General features: G+C 44.5%; 1 protein-coding gene across 2 annotated transcripts in view; it reads right to left on the minus strand.

Moving 5' to 3' along the window:
• The window catches only part of LOC147748025 (cytochrome P450 2D15-like), a 777,398-nt gene that overhangs the window by 455,332 nt on the left and 294,848 nt on the right, over nucleotides 1-27,218 (minus strand). The window lies entirely within an intron of this gene.

Genomic DNA, 27,218 nt, shown 5'->3' on the forward strand with positions numbered 1-27,218 from the left:
TGTTCAAACAACTGCTAATTCAAATGTACTGCCCCCAAATACCAATAAAGTAAGAGAAGTACAAAAGCCTGCAGTAGTAGGGAGAGAACCACAAACTGTGAGGCAGAGCAATGAATATGTGACCCTAGAGGGAGCAAATGTTAATCATGGAAGGCCTCCAAGAAAATTTAACCGCATAGATCTACCACCGGAGGCCGCACCATTTGTGTGCCTGCTGTCGGGAGTACCAGCACTTACAAACGGGAAAAATGAAGGCTACCAAGAATTAAAAAATAAGGATTAAAAAAAATGAAAAATGAAGGCTACCAAGAATTAAAAAATAAGGTGTCATACTGGCTAACCAGAAATAGACCTCTCCCACCTGCAGAACGTCAGAAGAGTGGGTTGGTTAGGACACTTGCCAAAGGATACACCTGGTGATCTGATAATAAATTTTTTTAGAGATAACCACGTTGTCCCCTTCTTCAGGAGTTGGCAACCTCAAATAGGTGATGGCCCAATAGTAATTTGGGAACTATCCGATTTTTACCCAAGACTTAATTACCTGCCAAGTGTAAACCCTAACTTTGAAAATAATTACCTGATGGGTAGTAGAGGACGCATTCCAAGTGCCTATAACGTGATAACTCACAATCGTTATGATCTTTTGTCTGGCTTAGAATTGGTGGACTGACTGAATAAGGATATCCCTTTGATTACTTCGTCAAGATTACAGGAGAACCTTGATGTGATTGACACAAATTTAAATGATCAGAAGTTCTTACAGGGCAATGAAACAATTAACCCAATAAAAACGTTGGCTGTAGAGATTAATACATGCAGCAGGGGGAAAGGCTTTAAGATTAGGAGTAACCGGGAAGCTGGGACCAAAGGAACTAATGGTAAAACCAACTCCCTGATATGTAGGAGGCAAATGGGCAATGCCCTCATGGGTGAGCCGGCAATGAATGATAATAAAGAAACCTGCAGTTTGATGTTTTGGAACGTGGCAGGTTTAAAACAGAAAATCACTAATCCATCGTGGGAAAGTGTCATAAACCGTCTGGATGTCTTGGCTCTACAAGAAACTTGGACTGTTGACCCCATACATTTAAATGGCTATAAAACCTACTTTACGCATGCAGTGGGGGGCGCACATGGGAGAGCAAAGGGCATTCTAATTACGTACCTCTCCAATCAACTTATATGTGAGCGGGTACACTTTGATTCAAAATGCAGCTTCTATCAGAAAATGGTAATAGATACTAGGAGGGGAGCTAGTGTTATTATTATAAATTTTTATAATAACATTCCGAGTAATGCGATCCACGGCACCTTAAAAATGCTAAGTGATGATTTACAATATGAAATAGACAGTAAGGAAAAGGAATTAATGACTTTGTGGGGGGGGGGATTTTAATTTTTCACTTTGTAAACAGGGTCAAAAAGGCATTTGTGGTTTAATGTTAGAGCAGGACATTAACCTTACTCATTTTGATCACACTCTGATCGGGGATTAATTAAATGATATATTATTTAATTATGACCTGGGATATGCAAATGAAATTGCCCAAATACCAACTCCCTTTGTCCCGACCTTTATTGGTAGGGGAGCATTGACTACTATTGACTTTAGTATCTGCTCGAATAGCTATGGTCATAGGATAAGTAGGCTCAGGATTCTTGATTCACCAATGACCGATCACCTCCCACAAATATTGGAGATTGATAATCCATTCGGAGTGAACCACAACAAACAGCCCCTAATCCAGCCAGTGACGGATGTGACGCTGGGAGGCAAAATGGGTATACACTTAAGTGGAGCAAGCTGGTCCCTGAGAAATTTTTAGGCCATCTGGTGGAAAAGTGTACAGATAGCTTCAGGATTTTTCTGGATGAGCACTTTGAGTGTGAACAGATAATAGAACACTTTAAGATTATAGCAACCACCATTAAAGAGAGCCTGAGGGTGGAATCAAAAAATCGGGCCAAAAATAGTAGAAGATGGTTTGATAATACATGTACAAAGGCCCTTACTGAGCTTAAACATGCCATCCACCAGGTCCCCCGAGACTTCGTATTAATAAGAGGGTTAAGGAAAATAAATAATATGGCCTTGAGAAATAGGAAAAATTCCATAAAGAGGGAGGCCTTGGAAAACCTATGTGCAGCTTCACAGTCTAAGGATCCATCTGCATTCTGGAAGGTGGTAAATACCCCCTTTCTTTATGATAACACTAAAGCACGCATGGAAATTGTGATTACTGAAGATGACTGGGTTGCCCATTTTTCTACTCTTTACGTGCGCTTAGAGGAAACTCACAAAATAGGACCAAACTTAATGCATGATAAAGGGGTAGAGGCCCAAAAACTGGTGGTAACATTGCCTGAGGTTTTGATGAGCTTGAAAGCAACAAAGGGTGGAAAGGCGGCAGGACCAGATGGGATCCCAGCAGATCTGTATAAAGCAAATAGTGTTTTCTGGGGTCCCATGCTGGTACAGCTTTTTAATGCAGCACTAGCGAGGGGTTTAAGTCCTTCATGGTTTACCTCGATCATTGTTCCTATCTACAAAAAGGGGGATAGGCAAAACTGTGCATTTTATAGGCTAATATCCCTGCTAGATTCATCTATAAAGATTCTGGAAAGAGTCATTTTAGCCAAACTTCAAAACTGGGCAGAGGATAACAGGATAATAAGTGACCTACAGTTTGGATTTCAGAAGGGCATAGGAACAATCGAACAGCGCCTAAATTAATTTATTGTCCAGCAAAAATATATAAGGGTAAAGGGGAAACGCCTATATCTCACGTTTGTCGATCTCACATCGGCTTTTGATTGTGTGTCCCATAATAAATAATGGGAAATATTACAAAGGTTGGGCGTGGAAGACCCCATTATTTGCTTCCTGAGGGAATTGTACTCAGGGACCACAGCTACTGTGCGTTATGGAAAAGGGGGTGAATGTACGAGATCATTTGGGATTGAACGTGGGGTATGTCAGGAGTGCGTTTTGGCACCATTTTCCGTCTGCTGCAAGAGTGTAGGGATATGCCCATGATTGGCAAAAGATCTATCCCTGCAATCTTGTATGCAGACAATGCTGTCCTAATGGCTCGCACCCCCTTGGCCCTCCAAAACTTGATAACATCCTTCAACAAGTTCATGCTCAGTTTGGATTTAAAAATCAACTGTAGTAAAACCTTTTCCATGAACTGTGGGTCACGAATAAGGAAGCAAATGAAAACTATGTTTATAAATAATATTCCCCTGGAAACCACTTCCACCTTCCCTTATCTGGGTATCCTGTTCCATGAGACCGGCTCCTGGACAAGCGCTGTAAAGGCTAGAACTCTTTTGTTCTCGAAAACAACAATGGCCCTAAGGAGCTTTATAAAAAAGCTGGGCAAGAAGCCAATAAGAGAAAGTTTTACTATTTATAATGCAACATGTGTATCACTGGCCCTATATGGATTGGGACTCTGGGGGTATACTAATGTAAAATCAATTCAATTAGTCGAAAATAAGTTTATGAGGCACATTCTGTCCTTACCTGAAAGTATTGCGACTCACATTTGCCATGCAGAATTGGGGCAACCGTATATATCGGATATAATTAGAACGCAGCCCATCCTCCTGTGGCACAGGGTATGGACTATAAACGAGTGTGCCGTAAATCGGGCCATTCTGCGGGATGTGTTAAAACAGGAAAATGTGAGTGGTTTTAAATGGTTAAACTATGTCAAAACTTTCTTGACATAAATTGACTGTCAACAATACTATGAAGACCCACTCAAAATGACAATTATACCTAGAAAGTTGTTAAAAAAAACTGTATATGGAACACCTCAGGGAAAAAAGAATGCTAGAGGAAGTAAAGAAAAATACGGTCTCCTCGCACCAGCTGATATTAACTGAAGATAAATTACAGCCATATCTAACCCTGTCTATATCTAAATATGACAGATTTCTCCTTACACCTTTTAGATTAAATATTGTTTTTAGACTTTTGACTTTCCCGCAAATGAACTCTTGGTCGAATGAATTGTGTATGTGCCCATGTGATGAATTATCCCCTCAATCTGATATCCATGTATTATTTTTCTGTAAATTTTATACTTTACCCCGTAGGAAATGTATTATACCTATCCTCAAGGAAATTAATTTAAATGTCGCCCAGCGTTTTTAGAACTGCAAAGAATGGATACTGTTTTAATTGTCGCGATAGTTTCAGAATTTTTAAAACATGTTTTTAAATTACGAAAATCAATTGGTATGTATGATTTTTAAATGTTTTTTAAGGGAAACACGTTCCTTTCTCCCCTGCGATAAAAAATCACTGTAATATTTTGCTGTAAATTATATTTTAATTTTGTGACTTTTATGGTTATTGTTCTTTTTAACCAAATAAAGTACTTGAACTGAACTGACTAGTTTCTGACTTTGCTATTTAAAATTTTGGCTATATGGCAATGCCCAAACCTTCCTTTTCAATATGTATAAGACATCCCTAATCCAGGCCTACTGAGCCCAAAGGCAGGGTTCATTATCTTAAAAAGATGGATATGTGGTTTAATAACTTACATGTCCTGACATGTAACCTTTGCACAAATGGCAACATTAAAAAGTTGCCATTTTGATGCTCAAAGTTTCCAGTGACCCTTTACGGTTGCAAAAAAAGCTCTTGCCCTCAAGACAGCTTTCTGCCCTTCTGGGAAGAGGTGTGAACAAACAGCAGGAAGGACCACAAAGGATCTGTTGAGAAAAGAGTTTTCACCTGCTCCTGGCAGGATGGCCAAACAGGGTGTGAGTCCAAAAAGGCAAACTTCAAAGGGGAAACAGCCTCTGAAGAGTAAATTGTTGTCACATACAAGAGGAGCTTCTTTGTTGTTAGCAGACAGGCTGGCGTCCGGCACAGAATAGGAGAACCAATTGCCAAACTATTTTATTCCATGGGAGTGAAGCCCCAGTTAGCCATACCTCCGGGATGGGCTAGGGAGCTCCACACACCAAGATAATGGTTCTCCTATATCGGGAGTGGACATAATGGTGCAATCTGGACTATGGACATTCCACACTTGATTGGAAAAATCTGTAGGCAAGAGGGGACCTAGTAATCCATTGTCTAGTAGTTGCCACATCCCTTCAGGACAAGAAATAGAATTCAGACCTCAGATCACATCTACAGTAGAGAGAGGACTAAAGATGACTGCCCTCCTAGACCCAGCATATTGGAGCCGCACCAATGACTGGACTGCACCCACTGCACCTTGGGCTAGCAAAGAAAGGACTGGGCCTGTGTTTCTAAAATGTTTCTAAGTTTCAGGTTACAGGAAAATGTAGGAGGAGTACACTCCAGTGGCATAGCTAGCTGTTGTGCCGCCTGTGGCAGTGCCTGAAATTGTTGCCCGGTGACCGCATGTGGATGGGGTGCTGGCGATACTGGGGGCTGCATGTAGGAGTGGGAGGGGTCTGGTGATTCCCAGGATATCACAGTGCTGCAATGGGCAAACCACTCCTCCACTGCCCTCCTCCCCTGCCCTGCTCCCTAAGCGGAGCAGCCCCGCCACTCCCCCCCACAAAGGACAACATAAAATGATAATGACTCAAAGTTATTATCATTTTATATATCCTTTCATTCACACTGCTCAAAAGCAGTGGGGTGACGCTCACCCACAATAGCGGAGGAGCCATCACTGTTTCCCATGAGAACATTTGGAGGGTGCTTGTAGAAATGAGAGTTCCTGGCAGTTTGGTTAGTCTTGTCACCAAGGTTTATGATAAGAACTTTGCCAAGGTCCGTTGGAGGAGAGGAGGAAAACTGACTGCCTGTATTCCTATTTCACATGAGATTCATCAAGGTTGTGTTCTCGATCTTACTTTGTTTACACTGTATAATAATGATGAGGTTAAGGCATTGATGGCCTGCACAAATGAATTCACTATGTTGAACGGAGAACATATTCCCATTTTCCTATTTGCAGACAACTTGCTACTAATTTCAAAAACCCCCTTTGGGTTACAAAATTTAATTGATACGTTCCTTGAATTTTGTGTGCCAAGGGTCCTTGAATTAAACACTCCGAAAATGAAGTATATGGTTTTTGTCAAAAATCTAGCGAGAAGCTGTATAATAAAGATAGCCAACAACCCCCTTGATAGAGTTTTCTGTTTGAACAATTTAGGGGTTAAACTATTGGACAAGTTTAAATGGGAACCACAAGCTACTAAAAGCTCCCTTTTAATAGCCCAAAGATATACCACCATACTCTGATTATAAAAGAGGACTTCCGACTGTTTAATTTCACCTGCCCTTGATGTCCATCATCTCTAGGCTCAAAGTGTGGCACTGCTTAGAGACGAAATATGGGGGTATACCAATGGAAATCAGAGAATATTTTTGTAAGATAGTTGGTCTTGGTACCGACCAGTACCTTCCTCTTCCAACTTTATTATGATCTAGGAGCCAGGCGTATATCTGATATGGCACAGCTAAAGCCACTAATATACTGGACACACATCTGGTCAACTCCTGAGTTTTTGATATATAATGGAAGGTTACAGGAGCGGATGAAAACAAATGGAGCCATGAAGGTCCTGAGCTTGCCTTTCATCTACAAATGGTTTAACAAGCAGGGCTTATCCAATTTGTTGGAGAATCCTGAGAATTTTAGTAAGCCAGTGACTGTCCTGGTGAAGTTGACTTACTGGGCTTTTGTGTACAACCAGCAGGGTATGAGGGGGACACATAGGCAGCTAATGGAGCAGTTCCCTGATTTTATACCAAGCCTTCATTTTAAAATATACTTGGATACCATCATACCACCCCATTCCAAAAGCCTACATGTAAAGTTCTGCCTAGGTTGTCTACATCTGCAGTCATTCAGTAGTAAAAGGGGCAAACATCACGCTTCCAGTATGTGCCCTGCTTGTAACCTGGTTCCCAAAAAAAGGAACATATTTTGTTCTCTTGTTTGGGACTGTGGCTCACAACGAAGGTGAATACACCCAATATGTTTGTATCTAGGGATTTTTAGCTTTTTGGTTGTCCTAAGGATTTTAAGTATTGATACCTCTGGCCCTGTTGTCTTTTCAATTAGCTGTATTTTACTACATGTTTTGTACAAATGAGCAAAGCTTCTGGCCTGGACAAGAATTTAGTTTTTGTTTTTTTGGTGGTACTACAAACTATGCTACATTATTCTGATTAAGATGCTTTCTTGAGTTCCAAACATCAGGCACCGATTGAGATGAACTTCTGATTTTATTTTATTGGTACGTTACAAACATTTTTAACATTTAGCTATGTAAAAAGTGCTATTTGCTGGTATGCTCTGGGTGGGCTATTGGTCTATGTTGATTTTCAATACACGTGCATTCTATGAATGCTGTATTTTATCTTGATTAGTTTCATTTTTATGTCGCACTTCATATTGATTCGCCATTTTATTCTTCTTTTCTTTCTTGATGTTTAAAATATCATGTGATAATCCACAGCAAAGTTTTTTTTGGTCCTCATTTGCCATCAATCTCACTTCAAATCACACCCTAGGTGTCTGTTCTCACTCTCAGGAACTGAGGGAAATAGGCTGTTGGAAGTGACACCCACCTACTAGTACCAGAAACACCTTGGGGATCAATGAAGAAACTGAGATACCTCCTCTGCCAAGCTCTAAGAGCTAGATGACTTTTGCAGATGAACCGCAATGGAATCTGGCAATACTGACTTAGCCCGAAGAGTATTAACGGCATAATCATGGGAATCAGGGGAAAAAAAACAAGATTTTATCTCGTCATCTCAGAACCCCATCTAAGTTGCAGAAGATTCCAAAATGCCCTCTTCTTACTACTTCCTGGTCTGGCCAAATCCAATTTAGAGACTGCCAAAACTGAAGACTATCAATCCAGAAAGGTGGGGGGACTTGGTTCCACCCATTTTAAGCAATTTTGCCTCCTTGCTAAGAGGATTGCATAAAAGAGCAGCACTCCAGCAGAGCCAGTAACTTTTTCTGCAAGGCCAAATATAATTAGGGGTAGAACTATGCAGATGGTACAGCCCAAAACACTTGTCAGAAAATCACCCACCTCGCCCCAGAGCCGGCGAAGGACATTCCATAAACATGTGTATATCTGAGTCATAAACCTGACATCATTTTTTACAACTGACCGGTGGCCCATTGGCGAGTTTTGTCAATTTATAAGGAGTGAAGTAGGACTTATGGATGGTAAATCCATAAGTTGGTTTCTTTTTAGTCAAACTGGTTTCACAACTTCATCGTTTAACACAGTCGTGTGTGGGTAAAGGTGTGGGACAGGGCAAGGGTTTTTACGAAGGTGGCGCACAGCTTAAAAGTATCGCTAGTAAATGAGTAAGGATTCTAGTTATGAGAGGTGCAAAAGGGACGAGGGCTTATCCGGCTCGCTTTGGAAAGTTTTCCGGGCGCACCAGTCCTCTTACTCGCTCTACATAACGATCACCAGGAGTCACGTGCCTTTACTCTGCCGTGCTCCTTACCCCACGGAGACATATTTACCACTTAATCTGATTACCACGTATTATTTACCCCATTTTGGATGTTTTTGACTTGGATTCTCACTCAGATTCCGCATGAGAGCCTCTACATACAGACGTGAACTCTATTTTCATTGGTCCTGGGCCCTATCGGGTCGGAATTATCACCGATAGAGCGACCTTTTCCATTTGTACCTGTTCGGTACAGCCCTGAAGAGTCGTAGGCTGACTGTGCCACATACGACGAAACACGTGTCGGCTGGTTCTCTTCATGTCTGAACACTAAAGACACCACATCTACGCTGGAGCACTCGTATTATATACTGTTCACATGTGTTTTTTTCAGTAACCTTTGTCTCTACAAAAAATGCTAACTAAGACTACAATTTTTATGTTTATCTGTTTATCATATGTTTTTATGTGTGCATGGGCGCCCTGTTTGTTTGTGTGGGTAAAGGGCCCCCCCACAGTTTCTCGGCTAGCTTGAATTCGCCTTCTACATCGTTCAACAGGGTTTGGTACCAAAAAGAAACTTTTTTCCTCCCTGGGTGCTTGCAAGATTGATAAGGGGAGTAGGGCCCAAGATCTCATTTGCCTCTTACATTTCTTTACCACTATATCAAGGTTGGTCTCAGCAATCTTAGCAATGTATTGAACAACATGGACTCCCAATTATCTCATTTTGGAGATAGGTTGGTCGCACTGCTGTGTCTCTACCAAAGTCCAGGTCATAATTTCCGTCTTTGCGACATTCATCTTGTATCTAGAGACAGAACCAAACTCCCAGGCTAAGCTGAATACTGCCGGGAAGGCTGACTGTAAATCAGTGGAAAAAACTAAGATATCATCAGCGAACCTGGCTACCTTCCTCTCCCACTCCCCATAATTAAATGGCTGGATGTTGGGATCAGCCCTAAGCCGTTGAGAAAATGGCTCGATGTAAAGATCAAATAAAAGAGGGAGAGTGGGCAGCCCTGTCTGGTCCCTCTTGTAATTCCAAAAGAGTATGTGATATTCCCATTAACCAACAGCCTAGCCGCGGGCTTCTGATAGATCAGCAGGACCATGTGACAAAATCTGTCCCCGAGGCTGAACTTCTTCGAGACCTCCGACAGGTAGATCCAATTCACTCTGTCGAAGGCCTTGGTGGCATCCAACGTCATGGCTGCTAATGGGAGGGAGTATGTAGAAGCAAGATCAATGGCACCAAATAGATCATACGTGAGGTCAGAAAGCTGCTGGTTCCTATCAAAGCCCTTTGGATCTAAGTGGAGGACATCCCCTACCATAAGACCCAATCTAGCTGCCAAAATGGAAGTAAAGATTTTATAATCTACATTTAAGAGCGAAATGGGTATATATGACCCGCAGCTTGATGGAAGTGTCCCAGGTTTCCAAATCAGGATTATTAAAGCATCATTCCATGGGAGCCCTAGACCAACCTCTAGCACGTGATTAAACAACAAAGTAAGGACTGGGATGATCTTATCTCCCAACACCTTATAGATCTCCGCTGGGAGGCCATCAGGACCCGCTTCTTTCCCGGTCTTACAACAATGAATGGCTTCTCTTACCTCAGTCTGAGTAAAAACTTGGTCTAAGTATTGCTGTTGTGGTACAAAAGGGGGTGGTGATGGACGGAGCATCCAGTCGCAAAGTGAGCAAGAGACTCACGTCTGAGCATACCCTGCCAACTTATGGCGAACAAAGCGGTACGAAAGGGGGTGGTGATGGACGGAGCATCTGAACCAATCAAACACTCACACCCAGTCAAAAGATCTGGGTTTAATCTATCACCGTTCTTTAGCCCACTCTCCCACCCCAGTTCAGACATGGCCTTGTGCAAATCAGTCTGACCCTGTGCCTCATGGGAACAGTCCAGACGGAACTGCCAAGCCATGCCTTCCCTGGACCGGAATAAGCTTCCTAGGACCGGTTTCTGGCATTACAGCTGTCTGCAGCCAGGCTTGCTTGAATCCAGTGGCAAAGTGAGCAAGTATTGCTGTTGATCAGGCCCCAAAGAATGGAGGGGGATATCCCTCAACCAATTCTGAGCCCTAACGACATCTAGCCTTTTATCCTCACCAGAGATCTCCTGAAAATAAGTCTGAAAGGCCTGGCTAATTTCCCCATCTGAGCAGAAGGTGTTGTTCCCGCTTATGATCTCATTAATATGATTTATTGCCCGATCAGCTTTAGCTTTCCAGGCGAGGAGCTTGCCTGCACTTTCTCCATATTCAAAATGGGCAATTTTGCTGGCCTCCCATCTGCAGATAAGCCTAGAGTGGAGGATGTTCTCCAACTGCCCTTTTAAGCGATTCCACTTGACTTTCCGTTCCTGATAGATTTCAGGAGAGGCTTTAAGGGATAATTCAGCCTCTACGTCCTTCCTCTTTCCCTCAATAGAAGATACCTCCTCTTTATATCTTTTTTTTCTGAAGTACGGCCTGCTGGTGATTTCGCCCTGGAGGAAAGCTTTAAAAGAGTCCCACAAATTAGTTATTGATGTTGACCCCAGATTTGTTTTGAGAAACCATTCGGATTCTTGTAATAAAAAAGCATTTTTTTCCTCCACCAGGAGTAAAGAACGGTCAAATGACCAAGTCCGCGTGGGCTCTGCTGATGGACCAACCAAACTTAGGAGAACCCCTGAATGATCTGAGAGATGGTTAGCCAGGTATAAAATATTGTTAACTCTGTCTCTCAACGAGTTGCTTATCAGCACATAATCTATTGTAGATTAGTGCTGATATTTATAATTTCTAAATGATAAACCTGGCTGAAAACCCGATAATTTCTCTAATATATCTAAGAACGCAAACTGTTCCATTGCCTCTAAAAGGAAATCCCAGGATTTTAAAGGGGCCACAGCTCTACTATTTGGATTTTAGTCCAGCCCAGGATTTAGGACTATATTAAAATCTCCGGCTAGAAATATTGGCTCAGGAAAATGCAATAAATTAGACAAGAAGGTCTCAAGACTAAGAGGGTCCATAGTAGTCAACCAGAGTATATGAGGTCCCCCTTATCGTAACTTTAGCTATAACCCATCTGCCACCTGGTTCAACCAATTGCTGTAAAACATACGCTTTGGCTGATTTTTCTTGAAAATTCTAAAGACTCCTCTAATATTAGCTGTCTGGTCGAGCATACATATGAGCTCACCTATCTTTTATTTTTAAGAAGAGAAAATATCTCTTCTTTCAGAAGATGTGTTTCCTGAAGTATCAGAACCTGAGCCTGTGAATCCTGTCCCTTCTCGGTCTGGTTCGCAGGCCATTAACGTTCCAGGACAAGATCTGTGTGAGACTCATATTAAATCAACAGAGAAGCCGCACATAAAAATAGAAGTTTACAATCGAAGTGACCTGCACCAGCATTCAAACCAGCCTAGCTCCAAAACTCTCATCCTAAAAGTAACATAAGTACAAAAAACACGAAAAAACAGAGAGTGAGGATTTTTTTTTGTTTTTTTCCTGCTACACCAATCCCAACCCCTACCCAGTGTTCTCCCCAATCCCTCCCCCCATCTCTGGGAATCCTTATCCCAATTATCTGGACAGATGGACTCCAGGCAATTGCATCCCGGAGGGATGTACCCAGCCACAACCCTAAGAAAAAGAGAAAAAGTACCCGAAGAGAGAAAAAAGAAGGCTGAGGAAGCACTGACTATACTTCAAAGCCGATGGGGTCAGTTAGAAGAAACATGAGACTTAAATAATTATACTCTCACCCAGATTCTCAAATATGTTAATTTCCCTATATGGAGGAGAGTAGGAAATACAAACTGCCCCTACCCTGAAGGATACCACACCCACTAGACCCTCCAATTGCATTCAGCCATTATTGACCAACTTGTAAACCAAGTATGGGCGGAAAAGTCATTCCGCCCGCGGAATTTGCAGATTTTCTGCGATTTTGCAATCTGAGAATCGTGCGAAATCACAGCAAAATCCGCGAATTCGTGAGCGGGAGAAATTTTGCTCAGGAAGTACTTACAGGGTTACAGCAGGTGCCCAAATGGAAGCTAATTTCTTTGTAACCATTTACAAAATGGTTACAAAGAAATTAAGTTTAACTTGGGCACCTGCTGTAACCCTGTAAGTGCTTCCTGAGCGGTGCCTCGTTGCCTACTTGCAACTATTCTCTGACCCTGCTCTGACCCTCGAAGCAGGGTCTGAGAATAGTTATAAGTAGACAACGAGGCTCCGTGAACAGGAAGCACTTACAGGGTGCCCGAGTTGAAGGTCAAATTCAGTAACTCCTTAATCAGCCCCTAAAAATTGTGCACTTTGTCGAGGCTGGGCAGGTGTGCTTTCTCCCCATATCTACAGGCGAAAATTAGCTATGATGCTTTACGGAGGCCTTTGCATCCTTGACTTTCACAAGTGCAATCCCTGTGCAGTTCCTGTAACCAGTAGCTTCTTTCTCCTCATCTGCTGCTCTGATCTGTGCCTGACCTTTTATACACACAAGAGGCATGTGAACTTGCAAAGAAGCCCCCCCTGTTTGCCCCCCCAAAGACTAGCTGTGTGCACCGTCTTCCTGCCCTTTACACACTATGATGGACAGCTCACTCGAGGTACCCAGGCGCCCTTCGGTGCAATGGCAAAGTTACACACACATGGTCACTGGAGGCAACTCTTCTGGCCCTACGCAGCTGTAGTGCAGGAAAAGCACTATACATTTAACCAACGAGGTAGCACTTACTGATTAGCTAGTAAAAAGTACTCCAGTTAAGTATGGTGCAAAATCGCAAAAAAATCCGCGATTTTGCGGGGAAATTCGCGAATTGGCATTTTTTTTGCAATTTCGCACAAATTCGCAAACCGCTGATTCGCAAAATTCACCCATACTTATTGTCGATCCTTTATGGACCCCATTTACTAATGTTTTTGAGCACCTCATCTGCTTCCTGCACGATCTTATATTCTGCATTTTGTTGTTATGCATCACCTTTGAAAAGGCCGGAAATATTTATTGGGCTACCCCCCCTTGCTTCTTAAACTCTTCCAGCCTCTTGCCCAGTTCCCATTACCGCTCCAAAGTGCACCTCGAGGGATCTGACCGGATCTCAAATGAGAAATCTTTTGCCAGCACTGATTTCAATTTCAGTGCTGAATTCAAGATTTTATCCTTTAAGGTAAATGTAAGGAAATTGATGAGACTTTTTCTGGGTCTGGGTCTTTTAGGGTTCCTATGAAAAGGATCCTTTTGTACCCTCTGTATATCCCGAGTAAGTTCTTCCTCAGAGTCCTCGAGCTGTAAAGAGGTCTTAAGTAAGGAAACAATATAGGACCGGATGTTGGAGCCTTCGCTGCCCTCCGGTACATTCAATAAGCGTAGAATGTTTCTGCGTACGTTGTTCTCTAACTTCTCCACTCTATCTCTGAGGTCCCAGTGTTCAGACTTTAGCAGTTAAATATCCGACTTTTCCTGTCCCAGGTCTTCTTTCAGTTCCCCCACTGTGTTCTCAAGAGTTATCGTCCTGGAATGTATACGGTCTACTTTCTTTTCCAGGGATTCGCAGAAGTTCCTGTATCCCCTTGGTTTACTGCGGATACTGCAAATCCTTTTTTAATATTGATAGTGTAGCAAAGAGACCCTCCAAACCTGTGGGTGAAGATAAAGATGACAACACCGATAAGGTATCCCTGTCTCGTTCCTCCCCAGGACTGCTGTTAAACCCTGTCAGTGACTGTAGGCCATCACTCGGAGAACTCCAGCCCCCTGTAGGCTCCCCCATATCCCTTTATTGGGAGACTGAGTCTGTCGCTGGTTCTAATACTACTTCAATAATGCTCGCAGTGACCGTATCTGAGGAGGGTGTTAATGCCATAGGAGAATTTAAGCTTACTGAACACTGCCCCGGGGGTTCAGACCGCGCACCAATAACCAGTACCTCTGGCTGAAGTCTAAAATAAGAGTGCAGAGACAGGGTCACTTTAACTACACTGCTAACTGCCCTATTCTTTTGCCTCTTAGGTTTAAAGGACTTTCCCTTCACCTGAGACCTGAAAAGCAGAGTCACTGCTTAGAGACTTAGTTCCAACAACTATAGAGGGTGCTACTCCACCAGGGGAAAACCCAGCAGTGGTAGAAATTTGTGATAGGTCAGCGTTAACGGTGTTCCTCCCAATAGCTGTTTTGCCGGAGGTAGTTTTAGTGTTAATGTTGATATTTACTTTATATCTCTTATTGGCCAAGGTAGCCCCCTTTTTTTGTTTTTGTTTGTCCTCTCCTAGCTACTATTTGTGGGTTTGCGACAGCAGGCGGGAGACCTATTGTGCCTTTAGGGGACTTTGATGGTCTTGGCTACCAAAGCCCTGTACTAATGGGGAAATTAACGCCCTTGCCCCTGGCTCTCCCCCAATGCCTTGTTCCAAAACACCGGCAGCAGCCTCCCCGCCCTCTGCAACCTTACCGCTGCTGTCACCGTCACCCTTCTGAGTGAGTCCTCTACTACTGTCCACTGCTCGCCGAAAAAAAAACACTGATGCAAGCTCTGTCGCCCCTCCCCGAGGTGGCCTCGCGCAGCCGCCTTCTGCCCTCTCCGAAGATCCAGGGCGGCTTCCAGCAAACGGGGAGGCGTAGGAAAATGTATCCCTGCTTCCTCTCTGCACATTCTTGGCGTCTCGTGTCTCACGCTTCTCTCGAGCGGTGCTGGAATCAAAGGAGAAATGTCACACCGACAGCAAATACCGGTAAGATTTTCACTAAAAGATGCCGGTAATTAGAGGACGAGCCCTCCGATCTTCATATGGTCAGTTCTGGTCGGTTCTCTCCCCCGGGTTTCAACTCATTGGGTGGCTGGTGCGGGAGCTAGTGGCCGCCATGTTCCTGTCCACAACAAAGTTTTGTATTATGGTTAATACTGAAAAACGCTGATTTTTATGATTGTGTTTTTACATTTGTATAGATGATGTTAATGTATTCCTTGTTTTTATGAGTATTTTGATGGTCATGTAATTTCTGATTGATTAGAATAAATGAATTGTCATTGGTAAAGCTATTTTTTATGCTGAGAGGCTACTAAATGCACATAATGCCTATTAAGGACTATTTTCTGTTTTGAACCCCTTGCCATGGCCGTCTTGCCTTCCTCAATATATTGCCAACATACAACAATGTTCAACCCTGTATCAATTATGATCGAACTTCGTAATTTAAACAATACCAAAAATATATCATACGCCCTACAGGCAGTGCTTAATTTGTAACAAATTAAGTGCCAATGCCCTTCTCGGAAGGTCACCTCCAGCCTGCCTCACCCATACCCTGCCAGTGTTGCCAATGATGGTACCAAATTAACAATTAAGCATCAACATCCTACAAGTGTGGTAATTCAGACTATTTTAGGTCACACAAAGCTATAATAATGGCTGGTATTATTCATTTTTAACATATATTGTCTTACTAAACACGGTTGCTGTGTCCATCTCAAAATTAAAAAGACAGCACCACCATAATAGACTGTCACTCGAGGTGGCACTGACAATTAAGTGCTGGTGCCGAGTACCAGAAACCACGGGCACAATTTAAGAACTGCCCACGGGTCACAAAAAGGGAGAGAATGTGACAAACTAATTATTTTCATATCAAATTTATGAATCAAAATATATTTTAAAGTACCACATTTATGCTTTCAAATCCTGAAGTAGATGCCCAGTGTCAAGTGAACACACAGGGCCTGATTCACAAAGGGACTCAGTATTTGTGGTTGAAGTTCCACAGTCGTTGGGGGAGAATTCTCATTGCAGACATACCCCCCACAACTGCTAGGCCTCCACCACGAGTACAGACGCTCTTTGTAAATGAAGCCCACAGTGCTAATGAATTCTTGCAAAAGGCACAAAAAGAAAGTGATCACAAACAAGAGGCAGCTGAAAGAACAGAATAGTATATTGTAGATTTAAAGATATTTCTGAGTTTCAAAGTCCAAAAAGGAACATAGCGATCTCTGCACATTAACACCATCGCTGCTGATGGTATCCTTCTCCTGTGCCATGCCCTAATGTAAATGGGTGTGGTCATGACGAGCTAAGCTCGTCATGAGCATCGAAGGGGTTAATGAGAGTCTCTCTAAGTCGAGGGATTGCTGACAATGTTTCGATCCATACCTTACCTTGACCTTACAAGATAGCAGCCCGGGCTCCCCATTCATCATGCAGCTTCTGTTGCATCTTCTTCCCGCAGGAAGTCCTCATCTCCTCATACCCTGTTTATTCCTGACACACCCTAAAAATCTTAGTTTTTTCATCCAATGTTCCCTCTTATTTCATACTGTTTATTTTTTTATTTTTTTATTTATAAAGTTTTATATAGTGTGAACTTGACCCAAGAGGGTATCAGAGCGCTTTACATTTAGGATTGTTGCGTTAGAAGTTACATCAGTTACAACTTAGTCTCCCCTTTCCAACGAGGCTTGCCTGAAACTATTTCCTGGCTGTGGATAGAGGTTGCACCATTTTTAACAGCCAGGAAATACACTAGGCCACCATTGAAGTTTGTGTGGGGGGTTGGCCCTCATGGTAACAGGTCAACCAATCCCCTGGTGACATAGTTTCGAAAAATAGTGTTTCCACCCTGGGGAAAGCTATTGTGTCCATTTGCAGTGGCATTTGTTTGCAGGCAGTGGATGGGTCTGTGCAAATATTGACTGGTCATATTTCAGCTGCTTATTTCTGCATTTGGTAGCTAAAGTGGTACTAATGAGGTGAAATGTTTGCTCAGACAGTATTACCATGTTTACAAATCATAAACTAATGAATACTTTTTTTAAATGTGCCTAATTATGTCACAAAATTTGGTTTTTGTTGGTGCATAATTTAGTCAACACTGTCACCGAACTTGGGGATCTCCTGCCACATAATTCCAGTGACCCTGGTGATAGCACATAAGGAGCATGCCTGTGCAAAAATTTGCAGGAACTACTATGTGAATGTGTCCTTTCTGAAATCAAAGGTAGATTGGCATCTTTGGGAAAATACTTCTATACTAGCAATGGCCCAGAATATCCCCCAACAATAAAAGTTTTGCATAAGCCATGACAAAATTATCCGGTGAAGCTGGGTATGTGGCAAGGTGAAGTAATGCTATGCCTTTTATGGGTCTTTTTTTTCAGTGTCTTCGGAGAACCTGCAGATTCACCAAAAAAGAGGACATTTTTTGTTGATTTCCTTATGCCCATGTCTCAAAGACGCACACAACCACAGACTGATTTGAAACAATACTTTTTCCTTTTACATAAGACAGTGTTTTAGATGGCAAGTTTTACCTAGTCAGCAGAGATGGTGTCTCGTGGATGACTGCTACCCAGGCTCTAACTCAAGTTTTTGAGGGCATCTCAAAGGCAGGATCATATACTGAGGCAGCATCTGAGGAAGAGGAAAATGGAGCAAAATCTGGAAGTGACTTTTCATTCTGTGGAGTTCTACCAGACAACCCATCTTCCAGATATTCTGAGGGACATCATGATGGCAGTCATGTTGTTTGTTGGCAAGCACAGTCTGTGCAGTGGAGCAACCATAGCAGATTAGACCAACCTAGGAAACAGGCACCTGTGGCAGCAAGCACAGCCGGAATGCTCTCTTGGGAGCCCCCCAATTTAGCACAGCCCTAAATTCCCCCATTTACGGGCAACACTGGATGTAAAGTTGATTCAGCAAATTTATTTCTGATTTACTACATCCATCTCTTTTTCTATGTTGACTTCCTTGAGGGAATTGTGCAGCAAACAAATTTGAGTTCAGAACAATTCTTCTAGGGCATATCGGTAGACCCTGGCTTCACTTGAGGATTTGAAGACATTTTTGTGTCTTTCTTTCAAGATGGGGTTAGTGCACAAACCAAGCTTGCAGTCCTGTACGAAGGGCGGATGTTGTTCAGGCAATACATTCTGAGCAAAAGAGTTCATTATAGCATCAAATTGGGTGTATATTCTGTATGAGGTCTCTACTGGCTATGAATACAGCTTTAGAGTGTGTATGTTGCCCTTCCACACCAGGAGTCACGGTAAAGATGGTATGAAAGCTTGTCCAGCCACTCCTTCATAAAGGCTATAAATGTTATGGGGACAACTTTTATACAGGGGTAGAACTGCTCAGTGAGCTGTACAAAGCTGGCACTGTGCCATGCCGTACAATTTGTTGCTGCTGCACAAGATTTTTGTAGGAGCTTCTTTGTAAGAACTCTCTCTTTGCACAACTCTCTCCTGAGGCGGAAGCCGGGAGATTTTACGCTCTTTTAAATTGCTTTTACTCTGTGATACTTTGTGTTTAAAACTTGATTGACCTACCAGCCGCTACGAGCACTCTACCGCCCAGCCGATTGAAAGCTGACGTGGACCAGGGTTGCCATAGCAACGCCGCTCTTCGGCAACAGACCACGCCCATTTGCGCAGGCCACGCCCCCAGCCACTCTGCTCAAAAGCTCGCGCTGATCACAAGCGCTTGTTGCACAACTCTCTCCTGAGGCGGAAGCCGGGAGATTTTACGCTCTTTTAAATTGCTTTTACTCTGTGATACTTTGTGTTTAAAACTTGATTGACCTACCAGCCGCTACGAGCACTCTACCGCCCAGCCGATTGAAAGCTGACGCGGACCAGGGTTGCCATAGCAACGCCGCTCTTCGGCAACAGACCACGCCCATTTGCGCAGGCCACGCCCCCAGCCACTCTGCTTAAAAGCTCGCGCTGATCACAAGCGCTTGTTGCACAACTCTCTCCTGAGGCGGAAGCCGGGAGATTTTACGCTCTTTTAAATTGCTTTTACTCTGTGATACTTTGTGTTTAAAACTTGATTGACCTACCAGCCGCTACGAGCACTCTACCGCCCAGCCGATTGAAAGCTGACGCGGACCAGGGTTGCCATAGCAACGCCGCTCTTCGGCAACAGACCACGCCCATTTGCGCAGGCCACGCCCCCAGCCACTCTGCTTAAAAGCTCGCGCTGATCACAAGCGCTTGTTGCACAACTCTCTCCTGAGGCGGAAGCCGGGAGATTTTACGCTCTTTTAAATTGCTTTTACTCTGTGATACTTTGTGTTTAAAACTTGATTGACCTACCAGCCGCTACGAGCACTCTACCGCCCAGCCGATTGAAAGCTGACGCGGACCAGGGTTGCCATAGCAACGCCGCTCTTCGGCAACATACCACGCCCATTTGCGCAGGCCACGCCCCCAGCCACTCTGCTTAAAAGCTCGCGCTGATCACAAGCGCTTGTTGCACAACTCTCTCCTGCGGCGGAAGCCGGGAGATTTTATGCTCTTTTAAATTGCTTTTACTCTGTGATACTTTGTGTTTAAAACTTGATTGACCTACCAGCCGCTACGAGCATTTGAAGACATTTTTGTGTCTTTCTTTCAAGATGGGGTTAGTGCACAAACCAAGCTTGCAGTCCTGTACGAAGGGCGGATGTTCTTCAGGCAATACATTCTGAGCAAAAGAGTTCATTATAGCATCAAATTGGGTGTATATGCTGTATGAGGTCTCTACTGGCTATGAATACAGCTTTAGAGTGTGTATGTTGCCCTTCCACACCAGGAGTCACGGTAAAGATGGTATGAAAGCTTGTCCAGCCACTCCTTCATAAAGGCTATAAATGTTATGGGGACAACTTTTATACAGGGGTAGAACTGCTCAGTGAGCTGTACAAAGCTGGCACTGTGCCATGCCGTACAATTTGTTGCTGCTGCACAAGATTTTTGTAGGAGCTTCTTTGTAAGAACTCTCTCTTTGCACAACTCTCTCCTGAGGCGGAAGCCGGGAGATTTTACGCTCTTTTAAATTGCTTTTACTCTGTGATACTTTGTGTTTAAAACTTGATTGACCTACCAGCCGCTACAAGCACTCTACCGCCCAGCCGATTGAAAGCTGACGCGGACCAGGGTTGCCATAGCAACGCCGCTCTTCGGCAACAGACCACGCCCATTTGCGCAGGCCACGCCCCCAGCCACTCTGCTTAAAAACTCGCGCTGATCACAAGCGCTTGTTGCACAACTCTCTCCTGAGGCGGAAGCCGGGAGATTTTACGCTCTTTTAAATTGCTTTTACTCTGTGATACTTTGTGTTTAAAACTTGATTGACCTACCAGCCGCTACGAGCACTCTACCGCCCAGCCGATTGAAAGCTGACGCGGACCAGGGTTGCCATAGCAACGCCGCTCTTCGGCAACAGACCACGCCCATTTGCGCAGGCCACGCCCCCAGCCACTCTGCTTAAAAGCTCGCGCTGATCACAAGCGCTTGTTGCACAACTCTCTCCTGAGGCGGAAGCCGGGAGATTTTACGCTCTTTTAAATTGCTTTTACTCTGTGATACTTTGTGTTTAAAACTTGATTGACCTACCAGCCGCTACGAGCACACTACCGCCCAGCCGATTGAAAGCTGACGCGGACCAGGGTTGCCATAGCAACGCCGCTCTTCGGCAACATACCACGCCCATTTGCGCAGGCCACGCCCCCAGCCACTCTGCTTAAAAGCTCGCGCTGATCACAAGCGCTTGTTGCACAACTCTCTCCTGAGGCGGAAGCCGGGAGATTTTATGCTCTTTTAAATTGCTTTTACTCTGTGATACTTTGTGTTTAAAACTTGATTGACCTACCAGCCGCTACGAGCACTCTACCGCCCAGCCGATTGAAAGCTGACGCGGACAAGGGTTGCCATAGCAACGCCGCTCTTCGGCAACAGACCACGCCCATTTGCGCAGGCCACGCCCCAACTCTCCCCTATGTACAATGTACCGGATCCGGAAGCGCAGCGGACGAGCGCAGCGGGCGCGACGATTGCGCGCCGAAGGCGCGCATAAGGCAAGCTCGTCTGCGCTCGTCCGCGCCGAGACCGGGCCCAGGGCCACCCCCCCTGATCCATCACTCCCCGGTCCCGTCACCAGCTCCTCACCAATAACTTATACCTCGGCCCAACTCCTTAGCATCAAGCAGACAACAAGGGTCCCTCACTCCCTACCTCACTTCAAATATAACAATCCTAGGATCGGACCACTCAAGTGCCCCACTTGCACTGAGACTACGCCTGCTCCTCCTGTAACAACCCCCTTACTAGTGTCAGCAGCACTTATAAATGTACGATCCCTGCCAAAACACAAATTTGAAATCGCTGATTTCTTAGATTCTCAACAAATAGATATATTATTTATCACCGAGACGTGGGGAGAGGAAGCCTCCGGCCCTGACTTCAGAGACGCTACGCCTAACAACTATTGTGTGGCCAAGATAGACAGACCAATAAGGAAGGGTGGAGGAATTGCGATCATCTACAAAAAACACCTTAAAATAACTACAGCAGAGACAACCTACTCTGAATGCGAGGCTCTCCTTTTTTCGATAGGCCTCTCTAGCAAATCAACATTTAAAGGTATGTTGATTTACCGCCCCCCAGGATCCAGAGCTAAATTTCTATCACACTTGGATCACATCATCGAGACGTCAATTGGATCACCACATTTTACCATCTTGGGTGACTTCAATTTTCATCTCGAAGTCTCAGAAGACCCAGACACCACAACGCTACTCGGTGACTTAGAGACAGCCGGTCTCATACAAATAGTTAAGAAACCCACGCACAAAGCAGGACATACGTTGGATGGACTTTTCACCAACAACCCTGAGATCTCCATTACCGAGGTTATTCCTTTGGTCTGGACAGATCACTCTGCAGTATGCTTCTCTATTTCCACTAAGCCCAGTCCCCCCCTCTCGACGTCTTCTCCTCCCACCAATTTCAGAGACTGGAAAAATATAAACCTCGAACATCTCACTCAGATGATACAGGACAGCCCAATGCCTAATGAGCATGATCCCACAGCAGTCTCAGACACCTACATGGAGAATCTGATTGAAGCCTGCAACAAACTAGCACCGACCAAAACTTCCCACCGTGGTAGAAAACTTCCCTCAGCCCCTTGGTTCTCTGAGCCGCTCAGACTTCAGCGCCAGTACTGCAGAAATCTAGAACGGCAGTGGCGCCGCAATTTTAATACTCCTGACAAGATTATTTATAAAAGCGCCCTCTCCAACTATAAAAAACTCTTAAAAACAGAGAAAACCACATACTACACTAATCAAATTAACCAGGCCAAAAACTCCTCAGGGAAACTATTCCAAGTAGTAACATATCTGTCTAATCCTCTTGCACCCCGGTCAGAAGGATCACAAGCCCTCTCTGACGCACTGGCTAAATTCTTCGAGGACAAAGTCAGAGCCATCTTTAACACGTTCTCACCCGACTCGTCGCTCACTCCTTCCTCGCATTCTACCGCCGATAGTGGCCCTATATTTGCAGCTTTTGAACCTACCACCCATGAACTCATTCAACCCTTGATCGCCCGAACCAAATCCGGTTCACCTCTAGATCCATGCCCTCCAGGCATTCTTAACCTCATCCCGGAAGTCATTGCCCCACCACTAACCACCATCTGCAATGCGATGTTTGCATCTGGTGTCTACCCCTCGGTATGGAAAAAAGCCATAATCAAACCGCTACTGAAAAAACCCAGCCTAGACCCTCTCCTTCCTGCCAGCTACAGGCCCATTGCCTGCCTCCCATTCCCCGCAAAGATCTTTGAAAAGATCATGAATTCCCAGCTGTCAAACTATATTCACCACAATAATCTACTGGATGACACCCAATTTGGGTTTCGACAGGGCCATGGAACAGATGCGGCACTGCTAAAAGCAGCAGACGAGATCAGGTCCACGATGGATAACGGAGGAGCCGCAGTCCTGATACTCCTGGATCTGTCTGCGGCCTTCGACACGGTCGACCACGCCACTCTGATCGACCGTGTCGAGGCCATAGGAATAACAGACAAAGCAAAGGACCTCCTGGCCTCATTTCTGTCAAACCGCCCGCAAACTGTGAAGTTAGGCAACTTCACATCCCAGACCTTCTCCTTGCCATGTGGAGTACCGCAGGGATCCTCGCTAAGTCTGACACTATTCAACATTTATGTGTCCGACTTGGCGAGGGTCATAAAATCCTGTGGAATCTCCCTCACTACCTATGCTGACGACACCCAACTGGTGCTGTCAATATACAATGATGGCATCTCGGTGGCAGCCAATTTCCAAACGGGAATGAAGGCAATAAGCTCCTGGATGTCATCCAACTGTCTTAAACTCAATTCTGATAAGACAGAAGTGATGACATTCGGGAGGCTACAACCTACCTGGTCCCCACAATGGTGGCCCCACCAGATGGGACAACCCCCAGAACCTGTGACGAAGGTACGCAACCTGGGCGTTATCTTCGATAATAAGTTGTCATTCCAGCAACATGCCAATGCGGTGGTTTCCTCTTCCTTCCACATACTAAAAAGGATAAAAAAACTAATCCCATATCTACCTTCATACGCAGGCAAAACACTGGTCAGTACATTAGTATTCTCCAAAACTGACTACTGCAATGCATTGCTACTTAATGCACAACAAAAAGTCCTCAACAAACTGCAAACAGTGCAAAATGCAGCAGCTAGGACTCTGCTATCCATCCCCAAATTTGCATCTGTCTCCCCCTACATCCGACAGCTACACTGGCTACCGGTGAGGAGCCGTATCAAATTCAAAGCTCTATGCATAGCATACAAAGCTATTCACAACCACGGCCCTCTATTCCTAAAAAAAGCCTTCCGCCCGCTTGAGCACACAAGAACCCTACGGTCATCCTCAGCGCACTTACTCACAGTCCCCCGTACAAGAAGGGCCAATTGGGGCGACAAACGCTTCTCCGTTGCCACAGCTAAACTGTGGAACGCACTACCTTTACACATCAAGTGTGCTCCGACCCTGCTCAACTTCAGGAAAAAACTAAAAACATGGCTGTTCCCTGCCTAAACCTCCCATCCACCCGAGAGTTCTGCAACTACAGCGCCGAGACACCCTAGGGTATTTGCGCGCTCTAAAAATCGCCAAAAATAAATAAATAAATAAATAAAATAAATAAATAAGAAACTCCAAAACTTCAGGGCATGGAGTTGCATTACCACAAGCTGCTCACAGTCAAGTTATCTGACAACCGTGATGTGTCAGTGCTCACTGCAGTTCATAATGAGAGCACTTCCCCCATAATGGTATGCATGTAGTGTACTGGAATTTGTGAGTTATTTATTCCTCTGCTTCACCTTATGTTGTGTTAGAAGGCATGTGAAAGGCCTGTTTTTTTAAGTAGCTTGCAATGGAAGGCAATAGAAAGGTTCATATGGCAAGTATACAGGATTAGTCAGGGCTTTGAAGGAAACAGAGACATTTACTGGTAGGAATATCTTAGGCTAAGTGTGCTTTCACAGGGATATTGCATAGGTAGAGGTCAGATAGGGAAGGTAGTACAAATACATCTCCCATTACTTCATCTTCACCAACTGATTCAATCCCATCAGCACCACACACACCCTAATACTGAATTACTCTCTCAGTCAACTATGCAGATGACTCCAAACCATACAGAAGGCAGCAGGCAGCCTCTTCCCTCAATCACCAACCATGTGCACACAATGCACCTCAAACAGCTTCACTGGCTTCCCATGAACAGCTCTTTTAAATCTTTTGACACACACACATTCAAAACCTTAAACAACAACCCTAGCATACCTCAAAACCACATCAGATTTTAGAGACCTTTCAGGCAGGTTTTCTCAGCTGGACTCGTTCTCGCACACATCCTATGCATATGCAGCACCAGCACAGAGAGAGGTGACTTCTCCTAATTTTCCTAACACATCTGCACAATCTTTAAAATGATTGCATTCCATACAAAGCTGAACACTTGGCTCTTGAACTAGGGGAATTCATGGATCAGCCCCGACTGCTTCTGGGCGATACTGTACTTTACCAACACACAATCCATTACAGGGAACTCTGCACCCAATTCTACATGTATGAGTGACATATGTGTCCTGCTTGCCACATTCATCTTCCCTCATAACATAGTAGAGGTTCAGTGTGCTGTATGACAAGTGCATTACAGTCACAGCACTACACATAACAATTGGCAGACTTATGCCATGTTCTTGCTGACGTCACACGCGCAAAACATACAACGCAGGGTTTTTTCATAAAAGAGGACGGCAAAGAGCAGGAAGGAGAGAGGCCAGGCAGCGGAGGAGGCAGCCACGCAGGTAAGCATCTTCTTTTTTAGTTTTTAATTAATTTGGGTGGGGGAGGGAGCATGTGGTTCCACGTAGAGGCACCACACCAGCTCCGCCCACTCTTACTTTGTGCTGTACCTGGAAGGATTGCTTTACTGCCTGGAGCCTGTCTTGAACCCTCAGAGGTCAGGCCTGTTGTTGAGCCCTGCATCTCCACCCGAACCCAGAACTACCAAAGTAACTCCAAAGGCTAGTTTGCTCGCCTCCAGTTTGTAGCCACAGGGAAATAAAAAGCTCCTACCTCTTTGAACCCACATCTGGACCCAGGCTGAGTGAGTCCTGAAGCATGAAGCGGTGTTCCATTCATCTTGGACTCTTGGTTGTGGTGCTAAAGGCACCTAGGTGGCCAAATTCCTAAATCGAGGCCTTAGCAGGAAATGTTTAGTCCAGAAACTGCTCTGAGAACCAGGTGGAGTCTCGGACCAACCTGCATGCCTATTCGCCCGAAGTGCATCACTGGTTGGATTAACTTTGCGTGCCACAGCAGCCAATCCTATTCGAAAGTCTTTCACTTAAAGTGTATACAGCTTTTGCAACTGGCTTCCGCTGCAGCCGTCTGCCTCCTCCCGCTGGAGATTTAAAATTTCCAAAAACTAGACTAAGTCCAAATATAGAAATCTTCCCTGCAGATCGGCGTGGCTAAGGCGCGGATCAAGATGGCCGCCTAAAGGGATTCCTCCTTCATACCAGGACGCCTTCGAACATTTAATTGCACTTTCCGGAATTTTCTTTGTTGGCTTCCATCTCTACTGTGCATCGGAATGTGAGGAGTCTTTGGTGAGACATTTCCATCATTTCAAAGTGCCCGCATGCTCGGTTTCTATGCAGCGGTGCTCTCACCTCAGAGCAGCTTCCGCCATTTCCGACACAAGTGTTTTTCTCGTTCTGGGATGGCTGTGCTGCTGCCCTCTATATGCCGCTTCTGACCCCCATGTCCCGCTACGTTTGTTACTCATTGTAACGGTGATTAGCGGTGATTTGTCGACGTCATATTACGTGTGCACCGTGCGCTTGTGAGGCTTTGGGCTGCTTTGATGTCGCCTGCAGCGTTTACCTTACAACGCCACTCCAAATACTGGCGCGAGTGTATGTACGCCCACAGTTCTTCTGCCTGAACTCTGCTAACGCCCTCTCCATCCCGCCTCTGATCTTCTCATTCCACCGCATCTGTAATGGTGCTTTACAGGACTGCCTATCATTTGTTTAACGCTCATTTATGAAGTTTGTAGCACCTCCAATACAGTCTGCAATGTTTATTTCACAGTGCCACCATTTTAGGATTCTTCGCATTTTTCTCACACCTAATACATTCTAAGAGCCAGCTTGCTTGTTTTTTTAGCAAATTTTTCTTTTTCCTTGACACCTTACAGAATGCCTCTACCTACTTTGCCATCTACTGGAAGTTGTTTTGAGGAATTTTTGTGGAGTGGTTAACTTTAAGTTTGTCAGATCTGTGTCAGCTGGACATGCTGTTCTTCTGAAGTTCTCCTGTTCATATTGCTTTTCAACTCCGAACATTTAACCTTCTTTGACATGATGATTATTTGCCTCAGACATTTTTGTTTGGC

Source organism: Lissotriton vulgaris, chromosome 1_1 (genome assembly GCF_964263255.1).
Source record: "Lissotriton vulgaris chromosome 1_1, aLisVul1.2, whole genome shotgun sequence".
Lineage (NCBI taxonomy): Eukaryota > Metazoa > Chordata > Amphibia > Caudata > Salamandridae > Lissotriton > Lissotriton vulgaris.